Here is a 10,536-nt window from a genome sequence, read left to right on the forward strand (position 1 = left end):
GTACTTTAAAGTTTTCTAATGCAAACCATTTAATCTATTGAACTGTATAAAGATTTATATCATAACATATGCTAGGAGGTGACTAGTTGCAAAACCAATCTATGAGAAACTTTTTATCAAGTGTTACCTGGGTGGATTTTATCTTTTCTATTACTACTTAGGGCAATATTTATGCATCTGAAATCTTCCAGGCTGTTCACTGTATAACTTTGTGTTTGAATACATGACTATAGATTTTGATTTCTAAAAATAACAGGATTTGACTATTAATTGGGTATAATAGCAATCAGTGATCATGACATTTCAGTTGCAAAATTTCTTCCTAAGCATTGTGTATATTACATTAAGTACTTTATGAAATAATAATGGTCAGTAGACATCTGAGTTCACCTCTTTGCTTGCTATTTGGATGATCTTTGGAATCTGTAGCACTTGTGAAAATACAATGCTCAGATTTCTTGCTGTAGGATAACTTGTTGATATTCCTAGCTGCTATTTTTCTGAATCTAAGACTGTGTCAGTTTGAGACAATGTTTCCCGAAGACTGCCTTAAGCCAAGGACTGAGCGTTGTAAGATGGACCCATTCCAGCAATACAACAGGTACGCTTTGCTGATGTGCATCTCGAACTCATGCATTTTACAAATTCATGCTGAAGCTTTCCTGAAGAGGTTCTGTATACTCAATTCCCTCTCTTCCATTCTCCCTCTACAAATATCTGCCAACATTGTGGTTTGAAGAAACTCCCTTCTTCTTTTCCTCCTTCTTTAAGTAAACCCCTAAGTTTTAACCTAGCATGGCATTTGCTTCTTGGTGGGCAACCTAATGTCCTTTATCATCCCTCATCAGGTTGTTATCAGAACCAAGTATTAAAATGTGTAATGAAACACTGTAAGTTATAAAACACTTCATGTTATAAGCTGCTTTTATGACTTCCTACCTCTAGGAGAAACTCTTTTTTTTTTGCGATTAAATTACTTTCTGCTTTCTCACATTAAGAATGGTTTTGGTCCTAGTGATCATATGCAAGTTCAGTCTCAATTCATCTGTTTCTAGATCTTAAACTAAATATATATTGGAACCAAACTTATTATATTCTGAGATTCTATTCATGACAGAAAGCATTCATCAGAAGGTAGGTGTGTCTTGGAAACTATCCAAGGGATTAGCTACTGCTTATAAACAGCTTTTCTGGACATTGTCCTTACAGTATGAAGTGCAGCAATGGAACTACCTTAAGCTTTGCAGGAATTTAGGGAAATTACATTAATATTGCTATTTTTTTTGGTTTTTCGAGACAGGGTTTCTCTGTATTGTTTTGGAGGCTATTGGTCCAGCCCGGCCTCGAACTCACAGAGATCCGCCTGCCTTTGCCTCCTGAGTGCTGGGATTAAAGGCGTGCGCCACCACAGCCCGGCACATTAATATTGCGATTTTTTAAGGCAAAAATATGAATCAAAGGAAGAAGGAAATGACTTCTGATAATTTTGCTAGGTGTTTTAAATTTCATGAGTTATTCCTGTTTAGAAAAGCCTCTCTTTTCCAGGCTTTATTCAGACATGAGGTAAGGACTAGGAAGACCTTAGAGTCTAAGGTCAATGTTCAGTTCACTCCACAACCTGCATCAAAGTGCTCTACTACCTACGTATATAACAACATAGGAAATAAGATATGGGTCAGAACACCCAGGTTTGTTCTGGGCCTTGCCCTTAATACTACATGAAGACTTAGGTGGTCACTTGACTGCTCTTCACCATACCCTTTTTTTTAGTTCACTGTGTGTCCTCCTTAATGGCTGAGAATTCTTATCTTTGGTAGACATAGGTGTTTATTTAATTTCAAATTTGTTACATAACATACAAGAACAATTTGGTATTCATGGTCAACTGTTCTTAATATAAATGAAAGAAGATTCACTATTTCATTGGCATTGCAACTTTTTACAATGGAGAGCATATTTTTCTGGAGTTAGATATGCCCTAACTCAAATACAGGCTTTTCATATTTTCTAAAGAATAGATAGAATTGCTTGATTTACTTGAGACTTTATATACTAACATTCCTCCCTTTCAGGTTTTATGTGAAGAATGAATACAAAATAAGTGAGGAAACTGCACAAGTTTTTGATAATGCCAACTAATATTTATTCCTTATTTCAGTGAACAGCAATGAAGGCATTTCTGGATGCTCATTCCTCATTAGCCCAGTTGGATCAATATTTGTATCACATGCAGAGGGTCCTCATAGATGTTTGCAGACATCACATGTTTGTTTAGAAACCTGTTGTCAAGGAACAGTTCACGTTTGGGGAGGCAACATATCTGGTGTGATATTACATTTAGGTCACTGACTATTTTATCTGAGACAACCTGTTTATTATCTCCTTTGTAATACTTCATTAGCCAAATGTTCATCATAGTAATCACTTTGTCAGGGTTTTAGAGAATAATGTGATACATAAAGAAATTCTCAACATAATACACGATGAAGATACTTTATAGTTTTTGGTAAAAATATAATCTGGGTAAAGAAGATGAGATTTCTAAATTTACATTAGTGATTAATATACTCAGGCAGATAATGTCAAATTATGGTAGAAAATTAACACAAAATCACTAAAATGAAACAGCTTCTCCAATTGGAAAACAAAGTGTAGGGTATGGAAATGGATCTAAATGAGAGTAGTTGAACCCTCATTTCAAAATATATGCTATTAGTAAATTAATCCGTATTGCAATCGAGTCAGCAGTGACACTAAAGGTTTGTAATTTTGTTTTTGGACATTTTCACCCATGCATATAGTAAATTATGATTACCCTTTCTTATTTCCCTTCCATACCAATCAGCTCTCTTTCTTCCTTATCCTTTCCTTCCCAAGTTATGATTTTGGTTTTGTTTTATGGCCCATTTAGTTTAAATGGGGCCATCTTTGTGAGCATGGGTTTAGATTCACCTATTGGTCCCAGATTGAGTCACCAGTGGAGACACAACTAAGTACAACACTCCTTCCTCCCTGAATCTATGAGTAATAAATAATTGTTCAGCAGTGAGGGTATGGCCCTGGTAGCCCCACCTCACTCCATGCCAGTCTATTGATGGAGATCCAAAGCAGGCTGCTGTGAATTTGCGATTGCAAAGGGCATGTCTTGACAAGAAGATGCGTCTCACAGCCCTTTAACCTATCCTTCAGCTCTTATATCCTTTCCAGGTCCTGGTTCATAGTATTCTCTGAGCTGTAGAGTGTAGAGGATATAATATAAGTGCTTGGTTTAGGGCCAAGCAGTCATCTGCAATTACTTCTCAGTACCTTGTACAACCATGAATCTTTAGAATTCACTACTGTTCAGTAGAACAGCAGGGTTCTCTGATTAAGGATAAAAGTAGTATTTGGGAGTATAAAGATAAACTTTGATGAAACAGAATACTAGGGTTTGGTGACTCCAAGTTTTTCCATAGATAGACACCTTGTCTTAACTCTGGCAAGCCTTATCTGACTACTTGCTGGTCAAAGAAATAGAAAATGGATAGCCCTCTCAAGCAATCTGTCTTAATTCCTAATCTGTGTTTTAAATCTCTATTTGCTGCGGCTTTCCAATTTCAGTAAAAAATGAAAAGAAAAAGAAGGGCTGGAGAAGAAAGAACGAAATTCAATTAGTTGTACCTGGGTTTCCTTGTTTGTACTTATGTACTTGACTGATGGCTGATTCTCCTCACTGGATTGGCTCTGCACCTCAAGAAGGCAGAACTTTTGCTTAGCTATTATTGCTTCTTTGATACAATGCCCCAAATTGCCAACTCATAGGAATTTTAATGTATAATTGTTCGAGTAAATGGATGGACCTGGCAAATAGTTTATTTGTTTGGAAGAAAAGTGAATTGATACACATATAAAATAATTTTTATAGCCCCCAAGACCCTGGAGCTGTAATGTTCATTGAAATAATGAATAGGACTATGATGAAAAGGAGAAAAGAATTGGGTCATTTGGCTTATTGTCTGTGAAATAGCATGATTATCAGATTTATTAATACTGCATTCCAACTCTGTGTCGAACAAAATATGAAGAGATAGGTCTGTTTACTGGAGGCATCCCTTTTAGGCATGTAGATAGGCAGTGTCAGTTGTCTGAACACTGGAGTCACTGAAAATGTCTTTCTTCCAGCCCTAGAAGGCAAGTTACATTTTCCAAGTGTCTGATGGGTTTTTGGCAGGGTCCTGCCTGAAGGCAGGGTTATGGACTTGAATGGCATATGAGCTCTCCAGCCTAAGGCTCCTTGCCCTATAAGCCTGTGAATTAACACATTTCTTTGAACAAACTTGTTTGATAGTTTGTGAAAGAAAGCACACCCATATATAGTTTGGTAGAATGTGAAAACATGGGAAGTATTTGCTTTTAATAGACAATGCAGGGGAATCTCCAGAGTAGATCAATTGTATTCACAGAAAAATTTTTTCCTAAACATGATCTAAAGAGTGGCATGTTCTTTGCTATACCACCACCCTAACCAAGCAGGGACTTAAGTCTAAATATTTGCAACTGACAAAGTAGCAATGAGTTGAAATGACACAGGGCATTTTTTCTATAATTGTGACATTTATGGGGACACAGATTTAGACATATAGTCAACTTCAGCTCTATATTAGATGTTGCAAAGATTTGAATCAGCTAAAGTTTCAGAGAAAAACTGCAATCTGGAAACCTTTAAAAACAGAATTGCTCCCTAACCTTAGAAAGCATAGTTCTTTCTACATTGGGTTTAATGTTTAACCTGCTTGGCTTATGTAGCTTCTGGTGCTCTACTGACAAAATATTTTTCTCTTTGACTATTGTGATAGCTTTCTCTCCTGTGTTCTGGTTTGAAAACAGTTTCTAAGGATACCTGAATCAACCTGGTCTAAGGGTTCCACTGCTTCTATAAACTGAAACGTCCTTGAGTGATCAGGCCCAGGAAAATTCTAAAAGTGTTCTCCCATTGGAATTCTAATTTAGTGTGCTGCTGTAGACACCAGCTTTGGCTGGGCCAACTCAGCATGTGTCCCTACTATTTAATGTCAGCCTATGCCTATTCTTAGCCCCGACACCTCCAAACAGTTTTACCCGAACGAACAGATTTCTCCAAGCCATCGTATTTCCTATCCATTGAGTTGCAGATGGAAGTGGATAAAAAGGACACATTAAATGAGAAGGGGTGAGTCCATGCTTCCTCCACCCTCACAAGCTAATCTCAGTAACTGAGCTAGTGTTGGTTGCATGTGAAAATAGGCCTTTATTTTTTATGTTCCCCCTATGCTGGGCTCTGGGAAAATGAGCACGACAATGCTATAGCTCTGCCAACTCTGTATCTTCAGCTGTCCAAGTTGGCAGACATTTAACACCAAGGAAAGACTTTACAGCTAAGGAACACAACTATAAAGATAGCAAAGTAAATAGGTGATGACAATTTGGGAGGCTAGGGAAATACGTTTTGAAATAGAGGCTAATTGGGAGTGCAGAAAATGAGGAGATTCTCTGCGTATTTTCTGAAGTACATTCTGAGACACACTACAGTCTACAGAATCTCAATGAATGAAGAACAGAAAGCTAAACTGTTGAATTTCTCATTTCCGTCGTGAATGATTGTATAAGCTGAAAAACTGAAGATGGCATCTTTAATCTCCCTTCTCTTTCTTTGCCTTTTCTATTCTGCTCCTTTGTGGTAGGGGTAGCTTATCAACTAGAGTGAGTGTTTGAAATGTCAGAAAAATACACACACAGTATTTGACCAGGTGACATGCTCTCGGTTTCTACTCCCCTTTCTCATTTCTTAGAGATTAGGATTTAGATTTCAAGCCAGCATCTCACAGTTGCAGGGTTTAGAAGATCCTGTATAACTTTCTAAGAAGGGTTATATTGAAGCCATAAGGAAACAAAAACAGTTTTTTTCAAAAATAGAGAAGTAATGTGTAATTATTTCTGGAAATGTTTTTACCTACTTGGAATCAGAAGATAATTAACCTTCCCCACACCTGAAAAAAATCTGGCCTGCTCTTTGAAGTACACACACACACACACACATACTCAAGAAAACCAACCAAACAAAAAATGACCAGTTCCATCAACTACATGATAAATCATACTCTCAAATCATTTGAAGATATACATTTCATTGTTCAGCATCTTTGATATACTTAATGTTTGTTGACTTTTTCTATTTTTGAATGATTCTTGAATCTGTGTAGCATCGGTACTTTTTATGCACTCACAACTCAGGATAAAAAGACAGATTCAAAGTTATTAGTACAGATGGTCTCTGGTAGAACCCAGGGCTATTAACTAGTAACTAGTGTGAAGTAATTAAGTTATCTTTTTCCAGCAACTACTTTTGTCACAGCTTCTTCTAAGCTCTTCTCTCTCTCTCTCTCTCTCTCTCTCTCTCTCTCTCTTTCTCTCTCTCTCTCCCCCTCTCTCTTTCCCTCCCTCCCCCCTCTCTCTGTCTCTTTCTCTCTCTCTTGGATTTTTGAGACAGGGTTTCTCTGTATTGTTTTGGAGGCTGTCCTGGAACTTGCTCTGTAGACTAAGCTGGTCTCTCTCTCTCTCTTTGATGCCAGGTTTCTGACAACTATGAATGAAGAATAATGGGACAATGCCAATGAGAATGATTTATTTGTTCTTAAACCTGATTTGTTGCTCTGTCTTTGGGTGTTCTGCTGATTGATAGTTCAAATAAGCCAGGACTGATAAGTCTCAGCTATGACAACAAATTGTAGAATGTGTTGTTTTACATCTTAGTAGAAAAGAAAGTGCCCCAAATTTGTTCCTAACAGTGGGAAATTCATATTGTAAAACTTGGGGGGGGGTTACAGATTAATTCGATGTACATAACTCTCAGTTTTGTGTACAGAGAGAATTGTATTAGAGGTAGCATAAGTATTATAAGAAACAGGTATTTTCCTAGCCAACATCACACATTTCATATAGTTCTTTATTACTGCAATAATATAACTATCATTTTAGGTGGGAAAAAAGTGTCATTTTGCTCACGCCAAATTGAGTGTTTTGTTAGCATTGCCTCAGAAAGGTTTTTATAACATTTGGACTGTGTTGCATTTGTAAAATGTCACTACTGGTTCTATGCAGATTTCACACACAGATGACTGGATTCTGTGTCAGTGCTCAAAACTCTCAGATCTTTGTAGATGTAAGTACCTTTGGTTTTCAAGGCTGAACAAGTTTTAAAAAGGTTCACATTTTTTTACACAGCATATCACCTAAAAACCTAGGCTACAGAGAAGGCAACTGAATTTAAATATAAGCCACACAAAGATACAACTAAGAAAGAGAACTTCAGACCAATATCCCTCATGAACATTGATGCAAAAATACTCAATAAAATGCTGGCAAATCGGATCCAAGAACAAATCAAAACAATCATTCACCACGATCAAGTAGGTTTCATCCCAGGGATGCAGGGATGGTTCAACATACGAAAATCCATCAACGTAATCCACCATATAAACAAGCTGAAAAACAAAAATCACATGATCATCTCACTAGATGCTGAAAAAGCCTTTGACAAAATCCAACACCCCTTCATGATAAAGGTCTTGGAGACATCTGGGATAATAGGGACATACTTAAACATAATAAAAGCTATATACAGTAAACCAACAGCCAACATCAAACTAAATGGACAGAAACTCAACGCAATTCCTTTAAATCAGGAACAAAACAAGGCTGTCCACTCTCTCCATACCTTTTCAACATGGTACTTGAAGTTCTAGCTATTGCCATACGACAACAAAGGGGGATCAAGGGGATACAAATTGGGAAGGAAGAGGTCAAACTTTCACTGTTTGCAGACGATATGATAGTTTACATCAATGACCCAAAGAACTCTACCAGGGAACTCTTACAGCTGATTAACACCTTCAGCAAAGTGGCAGGCTACAAGATCAACTCAAGAAAATCAGTAGCCCTACTATATACAGATGATAAAAGGGCTGAAAAAGAAATCAGAGAAACATCACCCTTTACAATTGGCACAAACAACATAATATACCTTGGGGTAACGCTAACCAAACAAGTGAAAGACCTGTATCGTAAGAACTTTGAATCTTTAAAGAAAGGAATTAAAGAAGCCCACAGAAAATGGAAAGATCTCCCATGCTCTTGGATAGGTAGGATCAATGTAGTAAAAAATGGCAATCCTGCCAAAAGCAATCTACAGATTCAATGCAATCCCCATTAAAATCCCAGTACAATTCTTCACAGACCTTGAAAGAACAATAATCAATTTTATATGGAAAAGCAAAAGACCCAGGATAGCCAAAACAACCCTGTTCAACAAGGCAACGTCCGGAGGCATCACCATCCCTGACCTCAAGCTCTATTATAGAGCTATAGTCCTGAAAACAGCTTGGTATTGGCACAAAAATAGACAGGTAGACCAATGGAATCGAATTGAAAACCCGGGTATTAACCCACACACATACGAACATCTGATCCTTGACAAAGAAGCTAAAAGTATACAATGGAATAAAGAAAGCATCTTCAACAAATGGTGCTGGCATAACTGGAGACTGGCATGTAGAAGAATGCGGATTGATCCATGTTTATCGCCATGCACAAAACTTAAGTCCAAATGGATCAAAGACCTCAATATAAATCCAGCCACACTGAACCTCTTAGAAGAGAAAGTGGGTGGTACCCTTGAACAAATTGGTACAGGAGACAGCTTCCTGAACATAACACCAGTAGCACAGACAGTGAGATCAACAATTAATAAATGGGACCTACTGAAACTGAGAAGCTTCTGTAAGGCAAAGGACACAGTCAGCAAGACAAAAAGGCAGCCCACAGAATGGGAAAAATATTCACTAATCCCACATCTGACAGAGGGTTGATCTCCAAAATTTACAAAGAACTCAAGAAGCAAGTCTCCAAAATATCAAAGGACCCTATTAAAAAGTGGGCTGCAGAACTAAGTAGAGAGTTTTCAATAGAGGAGTCTAAAATGGCCGAGAGGCACTTGAGAAAGTGCTCACCATCCTTAGCCATCCGGGAAATGCACATCAAAACAACTCTGAGATACCATCTCACTCCTGTCAGAATGGCTAAAATCAAAAACACCAATGACAATTTATGCTGGAGAGGATGTGGTGAAAGGGGGACACTCCTCCATTGCTGGTGGGAGTGCCAACTGGTTCAGCCACTTTGGAAATCAGTATGGAGATTCCTCAGAAAAATGGGAATAAACCTACCAAAAGACCCAGCAACTCCACTCTTAGGCATATATCCAAAAGATGCCCATTCATACAACAAAGATGTCTGTTCCACTATGTTCATAGCAGCTTTATTTGTAATAGCCAGAACTTGGAAGCAACCTAGATGTCCCTCAACCGAAGAGTGGATAGAGAAAATGTGGTACATCTACACAATGGAGTAATATTCAGCAGAAAAAAGTAATGGAATCATGAGATTCGCAGGCAAATGGATGACACTAGAAGAAACCATCCTGAGTGAGGTAACCCAGTCACAAAAAGAGAAACATGGCATGTACTCTCTCATATACGGATTTTAGACATAGATCTGGGGAGTGCCAGCCTACAATCCTATGGCCAGAGAGTCTGGGAAACAGAAACTTCATTTAGTGGCTAATCGAAGAAGAGGCAGACTCCCTTGGTTAAGTAATGAGCTGAACTCAAGAAAGCCAGTAACAGAGAGCGAGGACTGATGATCAAAGGGATTAATTCTGGGCTGGTTTAACCCCCAGAAACAGCTGACCAGACAAAGGTTAACTCTTAAATCCCAGGCATCAGCCTGGGAATCCAGCATGGGACTGATCAAGACCCCCTGAATCTGGGTGTCAGTGAGGAGGCCTAGGTAATCTATTGAGCCTTGGGCAGCAGATCAATACCCATCCCAAGTATACACACGGACTTTGGACTCCCATAGAACAATGTGAGGTGCACTCTCACCCTGAACTCTTGGGGAAGGGTCTAGGCCCTGCCATATATGAAATGACAGACTATGGACACCTCCATGGAGGGCCTCACCCTCCCTGGGGGAATGAGGGGATAACGGGGGTGGGGTGGGGGTAGGGCATGGGAGGAGGGGAGGGAAAGGGAGAGGGACCTGGAACTGACTTGTTTAGATAAGCAACCTTGTTTCTTATCTAAATTTAAACTGGAAAATAAAATAAAATAAAAGAATAGAAAAAAAAGAATTGTGTGTGTGTGTGTGTGTGTGTGTGTGTGTGTGTGTTGGAGCAACTGGCCCTGCATAAATTGGTAATCTATGAAGCTGCCTGATAAGAAATAAGTTTTTTAAAAAAATAGCACAGATATCACTAAGTGAAGAAGGAGGAAACAGAGCTCTATGATAGGGGTGCATGCCTCCATTCCTTGTCAGCTGGTTTAACCCTCAAGTCATGGGTCTGGCATATCCTATGTGGCATTTTTCTACACAAAGACTAGGGGTGGGAAATTTCCTGTATGATAGAGTAAAACCTCATTACCTTGAACTTTTCATGAATTGGTGATCACTCTGATAGAACTG

This window comes from Mesocricetus auratus, unplaced genomic scaffold (assembly GCF_017639785.1).
Source record: "Mesocricetus auratus isolate SY011 unplaced genomic scaffold, BCM_Maur_2.0 Super-Scaffold_100014, whole genome shotgun sequence".
Taxonomy (NCBI): Eukaryota; Metazoa; Chordata; class Mammalia; order Rodentia; family Cricetidae; genus Mesocricetus; species Mesocricetus auratus.